Source organism: Oncorhynchus mykiss, chromosome 7 (genome assembly GCF_057628025.1).
Source record: "Oncorhynchus mykiss isolate SJ-2025 chromosome 7, ASM5762802v1, whole genome shotgun sequence".
Classification (NCBI taxonomy): Eukaryota; Metazoa; Chordata; class Actinopteri; order Salmoniformes; family Salmonidae; genus Oncorhynchus; species Oncorhynchus mykiss.
The window spans coordinates 38,020,494-38,046,208 of record NC_143028.1 but is presented as its reverse complement, the minus strand read 5'-3'; the positions used below and the strand labels follow the sequence as shown (position 1 = coordinate 38,046,208).

The window sequence follows — 25,715 nt, the reverse complement described above, 5'->3', positions numbered from 1 at the left end:
TGGCTGCTTTTCCTTCACTCTGCGGTCCAACTCATCCCAAACCATATCAATTGGGTTGAAGTTGGGTTATTGTGGAGGCCAGGTCATCTGATGCAGCACTCCATCACTCTCCTTCTTGGTCAAATAGCCCTTACACAGCCTCGAGGTGTGTTGGGTCAATGTCCTGTTGAAAGACAAGTGATAGTCCCACTAAGCTCAAACCAGATGGGATGGTGTATCGCTGCAGAATGCTGTGGTAGACATGCTGATTAAGTGTGCCTTGAATAAATCACAGACTGTGTCACCAGCAAAGCACCCCTACACTATCACACCTCCTTCTTCATGCTTTCCGGTGTGAACCACACATGCAGAGATCACCCGTTCACCTACTCTTCGTCTCACAAAGACACGGCAGTTGGAACCGAAAATCTTAATTTGGACTCATCAGACCAAAGGGCAGATTTCCACCGGTCTAATGTCCATTGCTTGTGTTTCTTGGCCCAAGTAAGTCTTCTTCTTATTGGTGTCCTTTAGTAGTGGTTTCTTTGCAGCCATTCGACCATGAAGGCCTGATTCATGCAGCTTCCTGAACAGTTGATGTTGAGATGTGTCTGTTACATGAACTCTGTGAAGCATTTATTTGGGCTGCAATTTCTGAGGCTGGTAACTACTGAACTTATCCTCTGCAGCAGAGGTAACTCTGGGTACTCCTTTCCTGTGGCGGTCCTCGTGAGAGCCAGTTTCATCATAGCGCTTGATGGTTTTTGTGACTGCACTTGAAGTTCTTGACATTTTCCAGATTGACTGACCTTCATGTCTTAATGTAATGATGGACTGTCATTTCTCTTTGCTTATTTGAGCTGTTCATGCCATAATATGAACTTTTGACCAAATAGGGCTATCTTCTTCTCTATAAACCACCCCTACTTTGTACTGATTGGCTCAAATGCATTAAGAAGGAAAGAAATTCCACAAATGAACTTTTAACAAGGCACACCTGTTGATTGAAATGCATTCCAGGTGACTACCTCATGAAGCTGGTTGAGAGAATGCCAAGAGTGTTCAAAGCTGTCATCAAGGCAAAGGGTGGCTACTTTGAAGAATCTCAAATATAAAATATATTTTGATTTGTTGAACACCTTTTTGGCTACTACATGATTCCATATGTGTTATTTCATAGTTTTGATGTCTTCACTATTAGTCTACATTGTAGAAAATAGTAAAAAATAAATAAAAACCCTTGAATGACTTCTACTGTATATACACACACATTATTTATTTCCTTTTTTCCCTGGCTGATCTTTTGCACATGCACGTATATTGGTTTAAATTCACATTTAAAAGGTTTGTTTTAAAATTGAACATTAAAATCAACAGAATCTCAAACTATCACACCCCTTGAGTGGCCCTCCAATCCACTCCCCTTGGGGGTGTTAACCGGACCAGAACCCCCCCTCAGGGTAACTCAAGGGCATCTGCATATGACAAATGGAGCCTCAATTATATATTTTATTAGTCCAAGAGGGGAGGGGGGGGCTGGGGAATTCATTTTTGGGGTTAGGTAATTAGAGTTTAATGAGCTTTGGGTTATCAAGATGTCTGTGAGAAAGGGCTGTGTTGAACAGGATAGTGTGTGTGTGTGTGTGTGTGTCAGAGGAGACTGGTGGGTGGAGATATAGCAGGACGGCCTCTTCATAATGACTGGTATAGAGGGAATGGAATGATATCAAACGGGAAAACCATGTGTTTGATACCTTTCCATTCATGCTGTGCCACCAAGCCGCCTGTGGTGCGTGTGTGTGTGTGTGTGTGTGCACATTGACGGATGTGGTGGTGGAAGGTTTTCAGGTTGACCACTTGCCTGTTCGACCTCTGCCTGGCTCCAAGCGAGGGTCACAGACATTTGGAGCGGACTAAGGACGGGGCGACATGGTGGCTGTTTCCCTCAGCTCACAGCAGCTGTTGAGTGGGACTCTGCTAATGACTGGCCCCTATGTATCTCCATGGTGTAACAACTCCACTCTGAACAGGAGACACGGGGCCATTTCTCGTAAATCTCCCTCCCAGTGACTTTCAATTTCACTATCAGCGCTACTCACGAAATTGTGGCATTTTTATTGTGCAGTTATAAATGGAGGTCTTTCTCGACCAAGAGGCTTGGTTGAATATTGATGCGGTTCCGTTGTGATGGTGGATGTTCAGACGAGGTATCTCAGAGACCGTTTGCAATCTATTATTTAATGATTAGCTACAAAGAGATGTAAGGACCTTTTGTTGTTGAGAAAAACAGAGATCCACTGTACTCGTCCATTCTGTTATGGCTCCGATCAAAAAATATCCTGAATTAGTTCCTAGCAAACTACATTGCATTGCAGATTCCATGCATACATTGTCCTCAATTTTTTAAATTCTACATAAATTCTTAATTTCTAAGTTGCTTTGTAAAATGGCACCAAATCTCACAGCAAATGCCCATTCAATAATAAGTGAACATAATCTGTGTCATTTTCAATTTAAGAAATGGACAAAGGAAACTAGAGTACGGAGTCGCGGACCTAAAGAAAAAATGTCTGAGGAAAAATCTCCACCACCTGTGGCTTGTAGCTGGTCTCCCAACTGTAGCCATCATGTCATGATATATGTTCCGAGTGCTTCATATTTTACAAAACTGTGAGGTCTCTGCTGACAGCCTTCGAGTGTCTGATGAAATATATACCGACTGAGCTGAGGCAGGCAGCACCAGGGGGAGTGGTCTCTGTGTGTGTCTGTTTGCCTGCCATGGTTCACTGTCAGGAGTGTCCCAGTTAGCAGACAGTCAGGCCTGGTCCTTAGGGAGCGGCACACCAGTGCTCCCATACATCACTCTGACAGGGGAAGCTGGTGAGAGGCCGGACAGCCGCCAGCAGCCAGCCTTGGCTTGCTTACCCATGAAACAAGAACTCAATATTATTGCCCCGCCTCAGACCAACACTGATGTCGGGGTGTTTTATCAATCAGTCCAGGATTCACTGTCTGTCTGGGCCTTCAGTTACACTACTGTACATGTAGTGCTGTAAACTAGGCTCAGTTGAGAAACACCTTTTTGCTATTTTGGAGTAATCTCTTTGACTAAAAAGAAAGTATAGTGAAATAATAGATCCTAATTAATAAAATGATTTAATTCAAGTACTGTGGAAAGTTGAACAGGGTTTCCACATAGCTAAAGACGGCATTATATTTAGTTGAATATCATTGTTCGGGTACAAAGCAGACAGGGATCAGAGGGGGTTGGCACCAGAGGACCGTTGTGTCTGTTTTGAATCAAATCCTGCATTTGGTCATTAAGCCGTTGCCTAGCGTACATATGGGGGCAGATTGGAAGAGAAGAGGCTGTAGGCTCTGATTGAGGAGATGCGGGCCCAGTGGGGCAGGGCCTTGACATGTGTTGTCAAAGGGCCGTGACACCTGACCTCTATCCACAGAGAGTGACCCCACCCACCCCCACTGTATTCACAGCATTCAATCAGATGCCCTTGTGTCCAGTCCACTGGCCAGATGGCTGTCTGATAAAGGACCGAGAGACACAGCAAATGTCTAAATACAAATAACAAACGTTATTCCCAACGACACTACCAACCATGCAAACAAAACAAAAACGTAGTCCACCAGTCTCCATCATACAGGAAATAAGTCATGAGAGTTAGTACACCAGCATACAATATAAACCGATATGATACACCAAATAATATGAGTTAGTACTCCAGAATACAATATAAACCTATATGATACACCAAATAATATGAGTTAGTACTCCAGAATACAATATAAACCGATATGATACACCAAATAATATGAGTTAGTACTCCAGAATACAATATAAACCTAAATGATACACCAAATAATAAGAGTTAGTACTCCAGAATACAATATAAACCTATATGATACACCAAATAATATGAGTTAGTACTCCAGAATACAATATAAACCTATATGATACACCAAATAAATGAGTTAGTACTCCAGAATACAATATAAACCTATATGATACACCAAATAATATGAGTTAGTACTCCAGAATACAATATAAACCTATATTATACACCAAATAATAAGAGTTAGTACTCCAGAATACAATATAAACCTATATGATACACCAAATAATATGAGTTAGTACTCCAGAATACAATATAAACCTATATGATACACCAAATAATAAGAGTTAGTACTCCAGAATACAATATAAACCTATATGATACACCAAATAATTAATTATTTCACCAGCATACAATATAAACCTATATGATACACCAAATAATAAGAGTTAGTACTCCAGAATACAATATAAACCTATATGATACACCAAATAATGAATTATTACACCAGCATACAATATAAACCTAAATGATACACCAAATAATAAGAGTTAGTACTCCAGAATACAATATAAACCTATATGATACACCAAATATTATGAGTATACAAAATAGAATTCCGCCTGTTCTTCTATTTGGTAAGACAAGTACATAAAATAGGGTTTTGTGAGGAATTACAAAAAAATATTTTTTCCCCTATCATTTTCCAATATTTCTCAGTATACGTTTAAGAGGTAAGGGCAACAGCATTAATCTCGTGACTGCGTGGAGAGAAGAGGCGGACTCTGGAGACCCATGTAGTCCTTACTTAATCAAATGAAGCCTCTTCATGCGAGGCCAATTTATTACATTTCTCATCCCATTGTTCTGCTCACTCCATCAAATTCGCCTCAAACCTGGGACCAAAACAATCAACTGAGTAGTCTCTGGGTGGTGAGGAATGGTGTGTGTTGTACCTGTGTGCTTTTGTACGAGTGTGTGCAACTCAGGGCTAGCGAGACAGTTGTGTCTGTTTCTTGATTTGTGTATGAGCGTGTCTTTGTTCACTAGGGAAGTGCATTTCTCCTTACAAGCGCGATTCGATACGCATCTAGACACATGGACTCCAATACCATACAGGAACGATGCTTTTAGTTTGAAACGATTCGAATCGATGCGCTAACAATTGTTGCACGACCCCATTCTAAATGAATATCTGATACTGATGGAGCTCAGGAGCTGGATCTGTCTGAGCTGACTTTTCTGAGCCAAGTGGGCCTGTGTACAGTATGTATGTGTGTGTGTGTGTGTGTGTGCGTGTGTGCGTGTGTGTGTGTGTGTGTGTGAGTGAGTGATGTAGTGTGTGGGCTGAGCCATAGGGAGACGATTTACCATTTACCACTATCAGATTAGGGGGTTCAATTTATGTTTTTGCGCCGTGACGTTTTATCTGACATCCTCATCACCCGCCGATTAACTTGTCATATAGCAGATTACAATGTTTTGAGCTAGTAATACGTCAATATTTGTTATCAGAAATGAGCCATGACATACAAAAGCCGATTAATTTAACACCGTTTTTGGATTTCACCCGTCTCAAAAGCGAATGGTTTTGACCATTTGGAACTTTATGGAGAGTTGCTCTCTTCTCCCGTTCCAACCTGTGAGGCTGGCAAGAATGATTGCTGTCCTTGTTATGAAATTCATGTTCATGTGAAAATGGCCAGATGCACTGACTGTTTAAAGCAGAACTACCCAAAATATTTTGTACGGTGAACCTGGCAATCCAAAAGCCCCATTCAGCAGATAGATCAGCAAGATGTGAGTTGTGTCCATTCTGGTAGCCTACAAAGGCTCTGCTGTTAAAACTACATTTTCTACAGCGCATTTGATAACAATGACCCAGCAAGTTAAATTGGTTGTTCCTCAGTTAATACAGCCTATGATTTAAGATAGCGACGGCCATTTTACAAACGTTTGGATGCTGAAGGTGCCGCGCAGATATAGCCGAACAATATTAGAACAGGGAAATGGTAGGCCTATCTATCGTTGGCACGAGCAGTTGCGTTCTGCCGTTCTGTGCACACAATTATCTGACTTTGAGATCAACGTCATACGCTGTTACGTGCATAAAAGCTCAATAGGAGGCTGAAGGAGAGGGCGCGTCAATTCAGTCACAACAGAAAAGAGGAATAAAGCAGAAAATAAAATATGCACGCTTCATTTGGATCGGTTTGGGCTCCCGCACACCAATGCACTCTCATCTTAAACATTTGAACAGGGGACCGGTGTGTGCAGTAAGTGCGTGTAAGTTGGCATGTAATTATCCCTGGATCAGCTGGACTGGAAGTTTAAAATGAGCTCACTGACTGCTCATTTCCATTCCCATCTGTTTGCTGACCTCTGGGAAGCCCTGAGGGCACACATGGTGCATCCCCCCCGGCCCCTGGCCCGGCCCCTGGTCAGCCCCGTCTGACCACCACTGACCCAACACAGCTCCTCACTGACCAGCACCTCCCCGAAACGGAATAGCCAAGTCCGACCAAGACTCAGTATCTCCAACCCCTGCCTCCAGTCCAACCTAAACCATAGCCTAGTCCCTAACCAGACAGATAATGCTGTGGATAACACATCCAGTCCAGAGTGTTGGTAGAATTCATTGTTTGGAACTCTGTTCATTTGGCTCTTTTCTAAATCCTTTTGAAAACATGGCCCACTGACCACCAGCTCCCCAGAGAAGTGCATCATGCCATCTCTTCTGTGATTGAAGGCGAGTGGGGGTCAGTGTGTCAGAAAGAAGGTGTGAGGAGCTCACAGGGGTCTTGCCCTCCATTCTCCAGGGGCTGACCCCATGTTAAAAGGGCGTCAGCTGGAGTTCTGTGATGGGTGCTAAAGACCTGCCCCCTCCTTTGTTCCAGAGCCCTGCCATTCAGAGGATGTGAAGTGCAGCTATTCCTCTTTGTTAATGCCTTGTTTATTTGGGTGGTGCGTGGGTAAAAGGTTGGGGACAGACAGGTAGGAGTGGGACCCTCACCTCCCTTTAAATCAAATCAAATTTTATTTGTCACAAACACATGGTTAGCAGATGTTAATGCGAGTGTAGCGAAATGCTTGTGCTTCTAGTTCCGACAGTGCAGTATTATCTAACAAGTAATCTAACTAACAATTCCAAAACTGCTGTCTTATACACAGTGTAAGGGGATAAAGAATATGTACATAAGGATATATGAATGAGTGATGGTACAGAGCAGCATAGGCAGGATACAGTAGATGGTATCGAGTACAGTATATACATGAGGTGAGTATGTAAACAAAGTGGCATAGTTAAAGTGGCTAGTGATACATGTATTACATAAGGATGCAGTCGATGATATAGAGTACAGTATATACGTATGCATATGAGATGAATCATGTAGGGTAAGTAACATTATATATAAAGGAGCCTTCTCGTGCCCTGAGTTTATCCTCAAGCGTGCTTCTCTTCCTCACGCTCTTGCGAGCAGGGGAATGCGGTGCGATATCTCACTCATAATGTCAGAGAACTGGGGGTTACGCAGGTCACTTTTAATCGTTACGTTCGAATAGCAAACAAAAACCCACAACAAAGTGAGGGGATGTCCAATACGAGGCGTGCACAATCTCAGTTTAATAAGATATGTCCCAAAAACAGTACTCAAGAGGTAAACTCCTCTGTAGGAGAAGGCCCTTCTAGCACCGTCTAAAAAAATGGGAGGAGGAAAAGCCGAAGCTTTGTGGACTCGGGAGTACCAGCTAGCTGTCTAGGGTTCTGACTGGTCTCTAGGTCAATGGAGAGAGTTCTCCTTGACAGAGCCAGGTGGTCTTTGCCATTTACATAAAAAGGTGTTCCAGGTAGAACTCTTTTTGGGTTCCATGTAGAACCATCTGTGGAAGCACCTTTTTTCCCCCAAAGAGTGTAGAGAGAAAAAACGCCCCTCAGAATCCTGTAAAGGGCTATGAGGGTTTCTCAGTGAGCTCTGGAAACATGTCCTCCCTTGGAACAGGAGAGCAGAATATTTAGGGTTCCCTACCTTGACGTACAGATTAGCAGCGCCCTCTGGTGGGAAAACCGGAGCGGCACATACCGGAACTGGCTTGACTGTGATAGCTCGCTTCATAGCAATCAGAGGCAAAAGGCCATAGGCACGGGAAAAAAGGGGAACAGTGGGTGGCGAAAGACAGATTGCCGTCCTGCTCCGTATGTCAGTGAGACCGGATGGACGGCTGACATGCTGACTTCTACCCCTGGCTGAAAACCTGAGAAGACACCGGGGGGGAAAGCCTGAGCGAGGGAGGCACACGGGGGGGAACAAACTCGGGCGGGGGAACTAAAAGTGAGTCTCCTCCATTTTCTCATGTGAGAATGGTCACAAAAGTGAGCTGCTGCACAGAGAATAGGATTTTGTCTTATCGCAGGCCTGCCTTCCCACTTCTGCGAAACTGTAGAAACTGTTCAATCCGAAGACAGAGGGGTAGGGCAGAGAGCCGTAGGCCCTGCACACTATCATCTTCAGCTGCCAGGGCTGCGCCCTAGGCAGGCTGACCCTTCTTCCCTCCCTTAGGAGGGTTAGCGGGGAGCATCCTTGCTGCCGCTGCAGCATAAGACTGCTTCTCTACAAGTTTGCTTTGGTTCAGGAGCCTGAGTTTCGGCAGACTGCTGCGCTGCTGGGGACCTCTGTCCCCCAAGGCCAGCTTGTTGCCCCTTCCCAGCTGTAAGACTGGGGCGAGATGCAGGAACCAACATTGGGGCATCAAGGAGGTCCACTTTTTATTTGTCTGTTAAGCTGGATAAGCTCAGCCAAAGTACCCCTTCTCTCACCACTGCAAGGCCCATAGTACTACCACAGCCTTGAATGGCACTACGAAAGGCATGGAGGTTCGGGTCTGTCATCATACAGATCTCCTCCCAAGCATCTGGGTCTAGGGTGTCCGATTCCAGTTACTTCCACACTTCCTCCAGTAACTGAACCTGATACGCCAACATTAGAGAGGTCACATTGAGAGCTCTAATTGCTTGGGCTGAGGTAAAGCGCCCCGCCTTCACATGGAGTGAGGTGCTGGTTTTGTTAGTAACACGAGGAAAGGGGCTGAGGTGGTAAGCCAGTGACGGCTCCACCGTGGGAGGGTTGCCCAACCCAGATTCTTCCATATTGTCCAGGCTCGGGGTACCCCTTGCAAGAATCTTGCTAGTGCGGGGGTTTTCCCATGAGCTCTTAGCTTCCCTGGGGCAAGCTGGTACTACGGGGAGTAGTTCTCTTATCAGATATGGGATGGGAGTCTCTTTCCACCGTATAGGTCCCTTAACAGGAGTAGGGGCTCTCATTGCCGAGTCTGGCCACGGCCCGCTTGCAGACATGAAGGAGCCCAAACTTTACTGGAGGAGGGGCACATCCACTGCTCTCAGGGCCGTTAGGTCTGCTGGCTTGGGAGGGCGGGAGAACGGGGTCATCAGTGCAGGAGATGCGGACTATCTCACCTTCCCCTGATACTGCGTCATCAGACAATGAGGCGAGGGAGTTGAGGCTTTCAATGACCTCGCCCCAACTGGGCTTGGTTGCAGAGAGCTGAGGGGCTATTGAGATAAAAGCATTAAGCCTCCTCTCTTCAGACCTGCTCTCATCAACAGTCTGCAGTGCTCACCGGACTCAGGCACGTTCCTTACACAAGAAATTGATGCATAGAGGGGACCGAGCAACGCCTGTGTTGTAAGAACAACTTGTAGATGGTGCAAGCTAGCTAGTACCTTGTGGCTGGTGGCTAGCAAATCGTAGCTTGTGTAAATGGAGTACTAAGTTAGCTAGTTAGAAGCCTTGCGGCTAACAGCTAGCCATAATGAGCACCATATAACAATATAGCCGTGAGGCTAGTGGGGTGTTAGCTAGCTCAGTGCTAGCTGAAGGAAACCGCGTGGGGGCAAAGTTAGCCTTCAGATAGAGTGCTCCAGTGACCGACGGCGTCGTGAAGGCTGGGATGGTCGGTCTAGTTAACACAACAGGCGAATGTAGATTAAGCTAGATGAGAGACAGGAGCTATCAATGCTACCATGCTAATGAGGTTAGCTCGCCTCTCAGCGAGCTAGCCAAGTTAGCCTTGCCAATTGGGCTAACTGAGCCTCAATAGCTAGCCGTGACGCTAGCTACCAACGGAGAGTGATAAGTAGAAAGGAATTTCTACACAAAACAAAAGCCTTCCGGTTAGTACTCAACCTCTTGACAGGGTTAGAAGACCTGCGATATCCTTCTCGGTTCACCTGTGAGCAGTTAAGCAGGAAAACAGGTATCCAGAAGATCTGAGGAGAAGAGAAGCGCGAAATAACCAGAGGGCGGGAGAGTGCTCCTTTGAAGGTAGGTGAGGGGCTCACCTCATTCGCCACCCTACCTGTCTCTCCAACAGACGCTTTTAATAGGTACTTCCGAGAGTAGGCAAACCCCACATGTGAGATAGCGCTTTGCTGTGTCCGTCTGTGCCAATGGCACCCTGTTCCATGTTGGGCAGCCAGTTGCCACTGACTGGTCAGTCTGCTGCAAAAGCATGCACACTAACCTGAAACTATAGCAACAAGCAGAGCATTATTCCCATTTTTCATAGACTATGAAAAATAGATGAGACAAGGTTTTTTGATGGAGTGTCAGTTCTCTTAAGGCGGCGTGCTAGTCAGTCAGAGAAGAAGAAGATTAGGGAGGAGGAGAAGGAATGGCGTATGTGTAGAGGAGGAGTAGATTATGTAGTCATGCTGAGAGCAAATGCCTGGATGGGGTTTGGGGAAACTGTCCTGTTCCACTTCCCTCTGTCTGACCCTGATCCACTCACATGTTCCGTAAGAGTTACTGCTGCTGACTCTTATCAGTGAATTTAGCTTATCTGCCTGTTAGAGAACAGGAATTACAAATATAAGAATGTGTCTTACTGGCTCGCTGCCCGGCGACACACACTGGCTTAGTCGTATTAGGATGATTCAAAGTGATTCAAGTTTCTACATTTTTTTTTGAAGCCACAGACAGCAGTGTCTATTTTCCGCTTATTATATCCATCTTGGTTTGCCTGTGTTTGAACTGGGCTGCAGTGCTAGTCTGTGTTTTGGATCTGTCGGACCACGTTGGCGCTGTGCCCGTGTAGCTCCAGTCAGAACGGAGCAAAGCCAGGGCCTGCCGGTGCCGTATGACAAATCAGCGTTCTGCTCTCGCCTACATTCCACCCACCAACCACCTCCAAAGCCATCAGGAGGATTAGCTTGCGCGGCTAAACCAAACAGACTGCTCAATGTTCTGACAGCATTTGTTCCAAATCTTGTACACGCCTCTGGTTTGATGGAGAATAGCTCACGAATCATGCATTCATTCCAGCTGTAGCTGGTGTCAATTGTAGGCTACGCTACGGCAATTGGATTCTGAAAGGAAAAGTAGTGAATGTTTTAAGGATTTACCACTGCACTCCAGGATATACATAATTTATTCTGAGATTAATTGGCACAGATTAACGTTGAACTCACTGTGGGGTTCAGTACCGCATTCAAGCAGACCGTGACGGACAGGAAAGCATCTGTTAGCAGCCAACGTTATAGCAGAAACCACTAAGTTAGAAAGCCTGGTTTGCCTAAAATTTTGTTTTATAACTGTGTGCAGCATTCAGAGTTCTCACAGCACGCACACACACGCACGCACGCACACACACGCACGCACACACACACACACACACACACACACACACACACACACGCACACACACACACACACACACACACACAGGCTGGAGTCTCCTCCATACAGTAGGCCTGTGATTGGAGGGACGATGTGGTTGCTAAGCAGAGCTGCTCTTCCTGTGCTAAATAAGAACTTCATACTCTCTCTCTGGCTTGTGGGCTGAGAAGAGTGTGCCAGAGCTGAGCTGCAGAGCACAGCACACACAGTCAGACAAGCAGGCAGGCAGACCTCCCCACATAGACTTACTCACAGCAGAGCAGAGAGACTGTAGGCTACCCTCCTCCACCCTGCACCACAGAGACATCTTCCTCTTCCATATAGAATACACACATCCTCCTCCTACAACACATACAGTGGACCTCCTCCCACCTTCTCCTTCTCCCTACAGCACAGAACTCCCCCTCCTACGTACACCTCCTCTTCTAAAGTATAGAACATAGAAAGCACCTTCTCTACCCTAGCCCACAAAGCTTTTCCCAATTCTCTCAGTCTGGACTACACAGGCCGGTGAGTAGTGAGTGTTTCACCTAGGAGGGATGAGAGCCCACCACCATCCATTTTGCAGTCGTCCTGTCTTTCCCTCTGCAAATGAAGAGAAAGGGTGACGGTGATGTCAGGATGACCCAGTACACAGCCTCCATCTCCCCGCTAGCTGAATGAAGGAGTGGGATACTCATTTTCACTCTCTTTCTACTCTGTTATACCCTATCAGGACAGGCTACCATCTTGTGTAGGGGCTCTGCCTTGACGACATTTGATATCTTATAGTGTGATGTCTTTGCACATCCACCCCGCCTGCAAATTAATAGAAAACCAGTCCTATTAACCACCTCTCGACATGGCACGACAAGGCAATCTAGTATCTCCCCTGTGCTACTGGTGTCTGGGCCTCAGCGTTGGGATCTGCAGAGCGGCTATTGTCTATGGTCAGTTACAGTGTCGGGGCAGTGCGGTGCTGCTGGCAGGCAGGCTCCCCATATCAAATGAATCCTGCACACCTGTCTCTATTCTACTGGTCTGTACTAGTCTGAGTTAGACTCGTTTATTCAGTATTACAGGCCCTCTGGGTCCGTCATGGCCACCCCTGTTACTGTGTCCTTTACCCTTAAAGCGTCTGCCCAGTCGGACCTTTCTCTCTCTTTTGTTCCTACTGTTTCTCACAGGAAGTGCCCTCATTCAAAAGCCATGATGTGTCGTTGCAGACATGCCATTTCCGATTACTCACCGGAACAGGGCCTTGTCTCTCACCTTTAATCCCCCCACACACTTCCTCGTTCCCTCGCTGGCATGGCGACGCTTGCATTTAGAGAGACAGGCGCACAGATGGGGGATGCTATAGGCTCAGAGAGAGAGAGAGAGCTTCCTCCCTCTGCAGGGGCCTGAGATGAGGCGGTGACCCTACCAGGGTGGGGCCCTTAGCTGGCGTTGACGGGTGTCTGGCTGGCTTTATTTCAACCAGGTCACGGCAGAGAGACACAGACGGGCTCAGCCTGAAACAGAGCTTGGGTGCAGGCTTGCCCTTTATCCCATAACTAGGAACATATTATAAGCCCAGTGTGGAGTCTCTTATAAGCCCAGTGTCTTAAGGCAGGGAATGGGACGGTATCAGGGGAGAGGTTAGCTTACACATCATCTTAAAAATCTCCAAGCTGCTTTTCAGATGATCATCATATAAACTGGGTAATCCCCTCTCCTTTTGGCACCAACAGCTTCATCTGCTGCATAGTTGAGGAGGAGAAGAGACAAACGTATCCAGCTGCTATTGAAGGCGCAGTGACAGGACCTTTCTGGATGTGATGTGCCATTTGGCAATGGGGAAGATGAACGAAGGTCTCCTGAGAGGGACAAAGGGAATAAGGAGATGGAATAGGGATTAAGAGAGAGGTTACCTTTCTGTTATGGAACCTTCTGATTTGACGAATAAAGGTTGGGGGAACTGTTAATACAATGCTATAACAGTTACAGTAGTGAAATTACCCCTTGACAGAGACAACAATGGAGTAGGTCAGTCTGTGTCCAAAATGGAATGTATGAATTATTCCATGGCTATGACAGGGCCTTGTTGGGGCCCGTCTCCACAAAGACTCCCATCTCTGCATGGCCATATTTAATTCAGGCCTTTCAGCTGCTTAACTGTACAGGCTGTTGATCGAATGAGTCTCTCCAAAGGGATTAGTCACCCTATCGTCAACCCAGTTCCCTAATTTCTCTTCCTTTGTTGTGGTTCAGGCTGCACTAAATGGGATAAAGGACCTTGGCTGGACACAGTGGGAGGAAGTGGCTTTTGTGTGTCTGGCAGGTGCAGTGGAGTGTGGATGGAGTGACGGTGGGGTTTTTGGTTGTGTGTGTGTGTGTGTGTCTTTGTTTGTGTGTCTGTGAGTAAGTGTGTGTATGTGAGTGAGTGTGTGTGTGTGTGTGTGTGTGTGTGTGTGTGTGTGTGTGTGTGTGTGTGTGTGTGTGTGTGTGTGTGTGTGTGTGTGTGTGTGTGTGTGTGTGTGTGTGCGTGCGTGTGTGTGTGTGTGTGTGTGTGTGTGTGTGTGTGTATGTGTGTTTATCTGTGTGAGTGAGTGTGTGTATGTGAGTGAGTGTGTGTGTGTGTGTTTATCTGTGTGAGTAAGAGTGTGTATGTGAGTGAGTGTGTGTGTGTGTGTGTTTATCTGTGTGTGTATGTGAGTGAGTGTGTGTGTGTGTGTGTGTGTGTGTGTGTGTGTGTGTGTGTGTGTGTGTGTTCATCTGTGTGAGTAAGTGTGTGTATGTGAGTGAGTGTGTGTGTGTGTGTTTATCTGTGTGAGTGAGTGTGTGTATGTGAGTGAGTGTGTGTGTGTGTGTGTGTGTTTATCTGTGTGAGTAAGTGTGTGTATGTGAGTGAGTGTGTGTGTGTGTGTTTATCTGTGTGAGGGAGTGTGTGTATGTGCCTCAGCAGGCCAGCAGGCTGTCTTCCCTGTGGCCGAGTGCTGCTGAGATAGACCAGGAACCTCTGGAACTGGACTTGAACCCTCAATCACAGTGCTCCTCGGGGGGTTTGCAGTAAATTGTTAAGGCGAATGGTTTTCTCTCTCCTTCCTCCTCTCTTTCTCCTCACATCTGGTGAGCAGTGCTAGCGCCCCTGTCATCTTTTACTGCGCTGAGGTCATTTCCACCCTATCGGTAGAGTGAAAACACATGATGTACTGGGTTGGGCCTTGATGGGGTAGGGCTGGCATGGACCAACACGGACACAGGCACGCATTAAATTTACCAACAGCTGCCCAGAATGGCCTTCTAACAAAGGCAAGTCTCAAACGGCGCAATTAGAGACTTTGAATTGTACGTTTTCGAAAGTTTTCGAAAAAGACAAGTCTCGTCGAGTGAATGCGATAGTACCGTTCAAGGTCATTTGCAGTATCAAAAAATGTGACGGTGAAGATTCCAGGCATGCTGCAGTTTCCTTTTATCGTGTAAAAAAAAGAGCTGCTCTGCAAAAGTATCAAGTAAGCAGTGAGCTCCAGCAGCCAGGGCAGAACTGAAGTCTTACTGGAAAACGGATGCATGGGATCTATTTCTGTAGTCCGACAGCTAGGAGAACTCTGTCATAGACTGTACCAGGCAGCGCTCATTATTGAGGGCACCCTCTTCTCTTCTATATGCCACTGTCCGTCTGTCTGTCTGTCTGTCTGTCTGTCTGTCTGTCTGTCTGTCTGTCTGTCTGTCTGTCTGTCTGTCGGCCTGCCTGCCTGCCTGCCTGTCTGTCTGTCTGTCTGTCTGTCTGTCTGCCTGTCTGTCTGTCTGTCTGTCTATCTGCCTGCCTGCCTGCCTGTCTGTCTGCTTGCCTGTCTGTCTGTCTGTCCTCATTCCCTCTGCAGCAGTTTAGCTCACTGCCTTTGTTCTCTCACTTGGCTTGAAACTGGAGAATATGGAGAGAAGTGCTGAGGCTGCAGTTATATAGCCTGGCTGCCCACAGCTCAGACAGTACAGGAGAAACACAGCACCACAGCACAGACCCCCACCTCAGTCCCCCTTTATACACACACAGCAGCGCCAAGGCACAGTCTTGACCAAATGCCACCCCAACAAACCATCTATCTGGATGTCTTTGGGCTAGTAGTGTGAGAGAGATGTTCCATAGACTCCAGCAGGCGTTTCTAACAGCAGCCTTGTAGAGTGGCTGGAGAGACAGTGAACTTTTATCACGCTAATAGCCTGAAGTCACATCTAGCTCTAATGGCTTAGGCAGCCATGGCAGGGGCAGGACCAGGGGTTGCCTGGAGGTCAGGTTGAATTGCAGTATATACATGCTAGTTTCCAACTGGTAGAACAAATAAAGGAGAGAGAAGGAGAGGCATCTGAGGTGAGGAGGGGGGAAAGCAGTTGAAAGCAGTTGTTATTGGAAGAGCAATTGATTAGCAGTAAAAGGAAGCCATTGATTGAACCTGCCATTTTATATGGAGTTATCCGCACTTTCTTAACCCTCTCAGACTGCTCTTAATTCAACACAGAATCTAACCTGGGATGGGAATGAAGTTGTGTCCTGCTTTTTTAAAATGTGACTCGGTGATAAGAGTCCCTGGCTGAAAAACCACTGGAGGGTAGAACATATTTCAAAGCTTGTTTGTTAGGAGGAGGTTGTTGCAGAAACATGGGAACGGTTTAGTCGACTTCCTCTATATTCGTTTTGTCATTTTTAATTCAACTTTTGACCAAAACCTTACTTCATCAAAAGGACCTGCTTATGAAACAGTGTTCAGAGAGCTGAAATGTGCCACATTTCATCCAGATTGCTCATTTAAACCCCTCTGGCCCAGGTGGATATTGTGGATGGGAATGTTTGTTTGTTAGAGAGGGGATCTCAGCACTGGAACAAGAATGTAGTGAACCATGAGCCGGACTGTGGGACACCGACCTGAATATAGACCACTGCGTTTGTTTTGTTTCTCCGTTTCTCGGGGAGAACGTTAAGAGGCTGCCAAGGACTTGTATTCACACCCAAGGCATGCAAATAAAACCTCTCGCACATAGAGCCGCACCTGGGTGTAGCCTCCACATCTGGTGGAAAACATACACCGTCCGTGTTCATGTGTGAGAGGCAGATTTCCACCTCTGTGCCTCTTTCTGAGAGACTAAATGGCGTTGGTTGTTTCAGTGGCGGGATGTTTGTGTGTTTTGTTCCCGAGACGTTTTCATAAATGCCCCCGTTTTTATGTTGCCGAGGTCAACTGGTTTTACTAGACTGGAGAGGCAAGTCCAGAGCCAAGAAGGCTTCCCTACCATCTGGCAGCCATAAAATGGGGAGCAGGAGGGTTTTATAGGATGGCAGGGTGAGACATGGAGGGGAAGAGAGACAGAGTGGATGGTGGACTCTAGTTGCCCCCAAAAGCTTCAGAGCCTCCTCCATAGTCTGTACTGACAGGGTCAGAAGTTCATAGCATTTCCCCCCCCCCCTATTCCGTTCTTCAATTCCTTGTCGCAAGGTGAAGGGAGGTGGCAACTGACTCTGCAGTCAGCTGGAGTGTAAATGGAAATGAGAGGAGAGTCCTTTGTTGTTGCTGTCAAATGTTTTCGCCAAATGTTGTTCTACCTGAGAGACTTTGTTTCATTAGTGCCTGTAGTGCTTAATGCTTTAGCTATGCGCGCCGCTTGTCATTGTGCCGTTGCTATTAGCTTGTTAAATCAGGCAGAGCACCAGCCCTGAGTATCACAGATGGTGCAGAATGATGTGGATGCGTAAACACTGGTGATTCAATGGCTTAGTGTTGTTTGGGCACGTGTCACCTTCTCAAAGCGCTCTGTATTCCATTGAGTAATGAACGGCTTTGTTTCATCGGACGATGGGCTCCCGGTCTCGTCAACTTTATCATAGAGACAATCTAATAGATGTTTTCTGCACTGGTGCTCTGAGATGAAATCACAGCGTTGTTGAACGTGAAAACAAACGGGTGTCGGTGAGACTCTCTCATCGATATCCCTCTGAGACGAGGACCCTCTTGAGATTCTCAGTTGTGTGCTCCTCCTGGGGTGTCTCTTTGGCCCGTCTGTAGCTGGATGCTTTGCGTATCGGTTTCCCAGATTGGGGTTATTATTTCAGAATGCTGGGGTTCTGTGCTGACTCTGGTACTGATACCTCCCATAGAGGCTTCGTCTTTTGTAGCGCTGCAGCTTCAGCTATGTTCATCCCTGAGCCCCTCCGTGACATGTGGCTTATATCGAAGCACAACCTGTTCAGTTCATGTCGGGATGCTTGTTCTTTCTGCTATTCTAGTTTTTTTTTATTTTTTATGTGATGGCGATGAGGTTTCCTGTATTTCCAGATTTATGTATCAAAATAAATTCATGTATGTCCAGCAGTCAGTCCTCCTCACAGGAAATCTGCATTTTTAAAAAAGTCAACATTGATGTTATTTGAATTAGTTTGTAGGCAGGTTGACCTCTTTCCTTGTCTGTCATGGGTTGTGTTTTCAGACCCATGGCTTCCCACACAGTTTATCCAGAGAAGGAAAGTGCTGACAGCAAAATAATGACAGTGTGTTTGTCAGGCACACCCTTGTAGGTTTCTGTTTCACTCAACCACATTAAATGTTTGATCGTTTACAGCTCTACATAGGCACTCCACAGAGTCACACTGTTTACACAACACATGTAGTGCCCTGGTTTACACAGTTAGCTTATAAAACTGATGCGGTTCATTTTTAACTCATTCAAACCTGAAGTTGTACCATACCTATTTGAGGCAGGCATAGAGGGTGTGTTTGATGAGTTGGGTGTGTCTTCTGTCCGTACTGCAGTGATGCATTTCCTACCAGGTCTGTGGTAACCAGATCTTCACCACATCAGTTTGGATGCATAGTAGAGGTCTTCACGGGTCTATCCGATACCCGACCTGGGACCTGACCAGGGTCCAACTTTTCCCTTGGGTCTGGGTTGGGTCCTGTTTCCTGTTTGATTGTCATCAGCTGATAGACCCGAGTGGACCTGAATGGACCCATCCACAGCTCTGCATAGCCTAGAGCATATTCATTTTACGCTAATAACGTATAGAAGGCCTAGCCTTCTAGAAGGCCTAGACCTATTTGTTAACCAGAAGAGCTGATAGCTGATAAACATCATTTTTTGTCACTCGGGTACAATCAGGTCTGGTCTAGGTCTGGTTGTCATTGGGTCAATTCGGGTTCGGGTCTGATTGTTCTCAGGTCCAGGTCCCCCCTTTTTTAAATGATCGGGTCCGTTCGGGCCCGGGTCTAATTGTCTTCGGGTCCAACATTTTGACCCGAGAAGACCTCTAATACAGAGTAAAGGTAGACCGATTATGATTTTTCAACGCTGATACCGATACCGATTATATGAGGACCAAAAAAGTATTTGTAAAAAATATTTGTAATAATGACAATTACAACAATACTGAATGAACACTTATTTTAACTTAATATAAAACATCAATAAAATCAATTTAGCCTCAAATAAATAATGAAACATGTTCAATTTGGTTTAAATAATGCAAAACAAAGTGTTGGAGAAGTAATATGTGCCATGTAAAAAAGCTAACGTTTAAGTTCCTTGCTCAGAACATGAGAACATATGAAAGTTGGTGGTTCCTTTTAACATGAGACTTCAATATTCCAAGGTAAGAGGTTTTAGGTTGTAGTTAATATAGTATTTATAGGACTATTTCTCTCTATACTATTTGTATTTCATATACCTTTGACTATTGGATGTTCTTATAGGCACTATAGTATTGCCAGTGTAACAGTATAGCTTCCGTCCCCCTCCTCGCCCCTCCCTGGGCTCGAACCAGGAACACATCGACAACAGCCACACTCGAAGCATCGTTACCCATCGCTCCACAAAAGCCGCAGCCCTTGCAGCGCAAGGGGAATAACTACTCCAAATCTAAAAGCGAGTGACGTTTGAAACAGTATTAGCGCACACCCAGCTAACTAGCTAGCCATTTCACTTTGGTTACACCAGCCATTAGGCTGATAGGCTTGAAGTCATAAACAGCGCTGTGCTTGCGAAGAGCTGCTGGCAAAACGCACGAGTGCTGTTTGAATGAATGATTACGGGCCTGCTGCTGCTCAGTCAGACTGCTCTATCAAATCAGACTTAATTATAACATAATAACACACAGAAATACGAGCCTTTGGTCATTAATATGATCGAATCCGGAAACTATCATTTAGAAAACAAGACATTTATTATTTCAGTGAAATACGGAACCGTTCGTCTAAATATCTAAATATAAAGTCTAAATATTCTTGTTACATTGCACAACCTTCAATCTATGTCATAATTATGTAAAATTCTGGCAAATTAATTCGCAATGAGCCAGGCAGCCCAAACTTGCATATACCCTGACTCTGCGTGCAATGAACGCAAGAGAAATGACACAATTTCACCTGGTTATTATTGCCTGCTAAACTGGATTAGTAGTTATAACTAGTGATTATGATTGATAGTTTTTTATAAGATAAGTTTAATGCTAGCTAGCAATTTACCTTGGCTTCTACTGAATTCGCGTAACAGGCAGGCTACTCGTGGAGTGCAATGGTTAGAGCGTTGGACTAGTTAACTGTGCGGTTGCAAGATTGGAACCCCTGAGCTGACAAGGTGAAAATCTGTCGTTCTGCCCCTGAACAAGGCAGTTAACCCACAGTTCCTAGGCAGTCATTGAAAATAAGAATGTGTTCTTAACTGACTTGTCTAGTTAAATAAAAGGTATAAAAAAATGTTTTTTTAATTAAAATAAAAAAATTATCGGAAATCGGCGCCCAAAAATACAGATTTCCAATTGTTATGAAAACTGGAAATCTGCCCTAATTAATCGGTCGACCTCCAATACAGAGTGCAACTTTGTATGGTGGACTGTAACTGCATTTAATACGAGATACATTCGGCTCTTCCTGTATAGTCGGCAGCAGTAATGTAATCTGTGATGATTCACGAGAGGGCCGAGCTAACTCTTATAGCCAACCCCAGGGTGGCAGCAGTTGCTCTCTGAGGTCCGTCTGATGAAGTTTATTGGATTGTCCCTAATGATTATCATAATAATGGCATCAAATACACTTTCATGGCCAAGACAGTTGATTGCACTCGACAAGCCCTTCTCCTTCCTTTTAAAGAAGAGCATCAAAGGGTCTCTCACAAGCTGCTGCACTGAAATAATTCTGCCTGAGATCCACTTAGAGCCTCTTAACATATTTCAGTCTGTTTCCCCCTCACTTTCCGTGTCTTGTTGAGATCTCTTGAGTTCCAAGCAAAAGGTTGAGAGAAAAGAAAAGAGTCTGGAAATAATGGGCTCTGCTCTGAGTTAGTGGGTGTATCCACTGCAGTGAATCAGGGGAGAAAAATGTGTCCTGTGTCTCTTTAAGAGCGCTGGCCTGTCTGCAGAATGCATCAGTCCTGTGGAGCAGACACAGGCCAGGAGGAGGGGGGTGGAAGGGAGGAGCGTGGGGTCCAGCGGAGGGAGGGAGAGGAGCAAGAGGGAACAGCCGCAGTCTGGGCCTCCAGCCTCTTGGCTAGACTGCTGAAAGTTATTATTGAGTTCCTGTGCTGGGCCTCCCCTCCCTGTGGCATACTCCTCTCTGCGTGCTACTAGAGAGACAGACAGACAGACAGACAGACAGACACAGACAGACAGACAGACAGACAGACAGACAGACAGACAGACAGACAGACAGACAGACAGACAGACAGACAGACAGACAGACAGACAGACAGACAGACAGACAGACAGACAGACAATCATGCCCTTTCGCAATGGCCTTACATGCAACAAATAAAGTATCATTTAGTTTGATACTATGTGTTGTAAAGTCTAAAAAAGTGAGTGACCCACACTCCACACAATAGAGGAATTGCCTCACAGCTGCTCCTACAGCCCGGGCAGCAGCTGAAAATCCCAGCCCAGCATACTACAGTCTTGGGTTACAGTGTAGTAGACCTGTCCTGTTGTCATTGGGAACAGCCTAAAACAGTCAAGACAAGAAGAACACACACTAAATCCTCTGCTGGCTGGCTGGCTAACTGATGAGTATGATTCATGGTAGGTAGCAAGAGGAGCACTGTACTGACAGCACAGAAACTCTCCAGTCTTTTACAGCGGTTTTCAAAAACGCCTCCTATTCAGGGAGCTTAACGAATAGGGCTGGAGAGATTCAAAAAGGTAGATTTCAATTTGCAGTAAAAAAATATATATATAGATGTTTTTTCAGTCCAATAAATTGTGAGTAGCTGTGTGGTGATAGAGTTTGCAGGCGCTTGGCAGCCGTCTATGGTCACTGGTCAGAGCTCAGCCACGGGGTCAGAGTGGATTTGCTGCGAGAGAGTTTGGGGCCAGGGCCCGGGGAGGCCGTGGAGGGATGACATACTTACACCGTGGCCTCTCCTCAGGCCTGTGCCTGCCTGGCTGGTTGTCTGTAATCCCCATGCTGGGTTGCAGGCAGCATTAGGCCACAAAGCGCCTGTGTCCTTACGGCTCAGGGCTGAGCTGAGAGACAGGAGACATTTATATAATGCTGTGACTGTACTTGCCTGTCTGTCTGTTCTCCTGCTGGCCACTCCCGGCCGGGCAGCTCTAAGCTCCAGTTAGCCTGTCTGAGTGACCAGGTTCCCTAGGGTCAGCTGTAGTGACCAGCTGCTGCCTCCCGCCCCCGACCCTCCCTGACCTACTGTTCAGTGCTGTTGGCAGGAATACAGACTGAATGCAGACTGCACCACATCACATCACGCACCTGAGGCTCACAGGAAAAATATGATGACATTTACCCCCCCCCCCCCCCCCCCCTCCCATCTTATATACAGTACGTACCAGTGTATCCATGTGCATGTGTTTATTTCAACATGTGTATCTATTCATGGTTTCTGCAATCACACAGTCCCCGTTTTAAAGCCGTCTTCATTCAGGGTCTGGGAGTGTTTGCTGCTCTTCTCTGCTTTGGGAAAAACCTGGCGTTGAAAATGGGGATTTTGTCGAGTTCTGTTTGTTAACTCAGAGTTTAGCTGTGCTCCACTGTTTTGTGGTTGCTATGGAGAAAAACACTGGCCCCAGATTCAGAAGAGTGTAATAAAATGATCCAGGAAAAAGAAATGTCCAAGTATTTTCAGGGTCATGAAGCAGACGAAGCATTACTATGAGTTGAGCGATGCTGTGGTCCGTCCACTCCCCCCACTTCCCCCCTAGCCTTCCATTTTAGAACACTCGTATTTATTTTATGGAGGCTCCGAGTCCGGGCCCTCTCACCCACATCTCTTGTAAGCAGATCTTGCCTTCCTGTTAACGGGGGGAGGAGGGAGACGAGCCAAATGTTTACGTATGGAATGTGCCATCTGAGGAACGGATGTTGTGGGTGTTTTGGTCCCCTATTTCCCTCCGAGACAATTCCTTGAGCAAGTGGAAACAAGTGAAATGCTATTTGATCTCTGTCGGATGTTACTATACACACAAAGAAGCACTGCGTTCGTCCTATTACGTTGAAGTTATCCTGCAAGTCGAGCATAAATGAGGAGGACATACACAGACTAGAAACCTTCATGTATTTTGCAAAATTGGTCAGCAATTACTTGGTAGCACACACACACACACACGCGCACACACGCACACACACACGCACACACACACGCGCACACACACACACACACACACACACACACACACACACACACACACACACACACACACACACACACACATATAAACCCAGTGATTTTGAAGTAGTATTTTTTTCCTGGCACTCAGCCTCACAGCCACATGCTGGGGCTCCTTAGTTCTCTAAGTGGAGACCTTCACATTTAGAATGTTTCCTGTCATTCTGCATGGGGCCATTAGCACCCCTTCCACACTTTTGTTTGTTTTCTCGAAACAGTGATTAAGAGGTTATACTCAGAAGCACAGAATAATTCATCAATTCCGATCCTGTTTTCCAAGTCCCCCCCCCTCACATCTCTGTCTCCAATCACACAAATACAGCCCCATCGTCTAAAGTCACAACATTAGAGACTAAGAACTCATTGGAGTGCATTAGAGCAGGGAATTGTCAGGGAGCTCACAAAAGTATATGATCGCAATACTTCTGGGCTGATACGATATGTATTGTGATTATCACGATTCTGTATGTATTGCGGTGTAATACTGTTATTTTTATTGCGATTCGATGTTCCTAACATAATTCTCACTATATGGCTGCGGCAGAGAGACGAGAGAGTCATGAGAAGACGAGTTTTGATCGGACATGGAAATAAAAGTGCTTTAAACAAATTGTTTCCCTATTTAAAAAGACGACGGAGAACAAGATATGAAGGACAAATACTGGAGTTTTGGTGCAGGTACAGCCAACTAGCGCAGAAAATAATATTGCGATATTGTCGATACGATACATATCGTCAAAAATAATTAACCGATATGTAACTATCTATTTTCTATATCACTAGAGTGTACTGTATATCGTGTATATCGTGTATTTGGACCTGTTGGGGAGCCGACACTGGAACAGAACAGCCTGAATGGCTTCTATAAATTTCAATAAGATGTATCACCTTGGTTCAGCCAATCACCTCAATACCAGTTCCCTGTGCAGACACTGTCAGTGAAATGACATCATATGAGCAGTGACGCTAACTTCACCCCACCCTCTTACACGTTTCTTTTATGACCTCCTCTACCCGTCCCCCCGTCCCGTCCCCTCAAACCTCTTAACCTCTCTCTGGCATTCATCCCCTTTTTCATCCTCCCAAATAAACCTGCCACCTGCCTAGCTCCCCATTGGCCTGCCAGGGACCATGTGGTCATGAGGCTCAGCTTACCAGCTCAGGCCAAACCTCAAGTCCGCTGCCCCAGTACTGTTCTCTCTACCTTCTCTAACGCATGTTTCACCACTGTTTACTATTTGTATTTTGTTGATTTCATTTGTTGGCCAATTCTAATCCAGGCATTTGATGAATTACAGCTACTTGCTAGATGACAGTAACAACGATGATTTACTATAAAATGGCATAGCACATTTTGAACATCTAATAGATTGCACCAGCAGCCAGTTGGCCAATTGCAAGAGCTATCTGTGCAGAGTGCTCTGGAGTCTACTCTCTAGACTAGACTGATCGATGGGCGGCTGGGTGGGGAGACAGCCAGATTATGGCAGGATAAATAGAGACTGAGGGTAGGGCACAAGCAATCCTTCAGACTTTTCCCAGACACAATGGATTCTGGGAAGCAGGTTGCTTCCCATGTTGACTTTTTGTCCGCGCATAACATTCACAGCGGGGACTTGACACAAGAGGGATGAATTCGGTGAGACAAATTCGACATAAGAGGCACACTCGCCATGTAACGCCTCCGTCCGTTTCCTGTTGTCGTCAGAGTGAGTTTTAGTTCATTTTGAGTGAGTGCAGAACCCATCACCTCAGTCCAACAGCCAGATGATGTCAGACAGGGGTGCCACTATCACACTTAACTCTGTGCCTGTCCATTTGGCCTGTCAATCACTCAGACAACAGAGGGCCAATCCCCACTAAGTAGCAGTCTCCCTATCATCAATCATCCAGCCCTCCACTTGAAACACTGTACTACAGTACAGTGTGTAACCAGTGTAGCCTTTCTGTTTGGTGGAGTTCTAACTCCCTAATGGAATTGCCTGGTGCCTGGTATGTGATATAATGGTCTGTGTATTCAGAGCAGTAACTATTTGGGTTGCGGAGAGGTTAGTCAGCAGGGTGTCCTCCCACTCTGCCTAGAGTGGGTGAAAACACGCTTCGGTGGTGAAATGTCTCTTCCTTATGTTTTAAAATACAGTTTACCAAGGCAAATATGATTCTTTGCGTTCTGAATCGTTCGGTGGGGTCTTTCCCTAACATATCGTTAAACATTACGTCCGAGAAGTTTGATTTCGTAAGCTAACACATCCGGTAATACGCAACGAGTTCTGGTGAGAGAGTGGCGACCGCTTTCTCGCAGCGACTTTCGAGGGTTTGACATGTTGGTGGCGGTCGTCTGCAGAGTTGTTTCGGCGGGTCGCAAAAAGTCAAATGAACATATTATTATTATTATCACAGAGATACGCTTGTTTTTGTGAGGAATCGTCGAAAAAGAAAAGATTTCGCATTCATATGAAAGGCCGTATCCTAAAATATGAAAATGCTACATGTCATGTTTTATGTCCTCCGGATTCGAGAAGAAAGATGACGAGTTCAACCGTAAATTAGCCTTAATCTTAATCTTAATCTTCGC

General features: G+C 45.8%; 1 protein-coding gene across 1 annotated transcript in view; it reads left to right on the top strand.

Moving 5' to 3' along the window:
* The window catches only part of skib (SKI proto-oncogene b), a 39,065-nt gene that overhangs the window by 2,015 nt on the left and 11,335 nt on the right, over window positions 1–25,715 (top strand). The gene's annotated exons all lie outside the window — the stretch shown is intronic.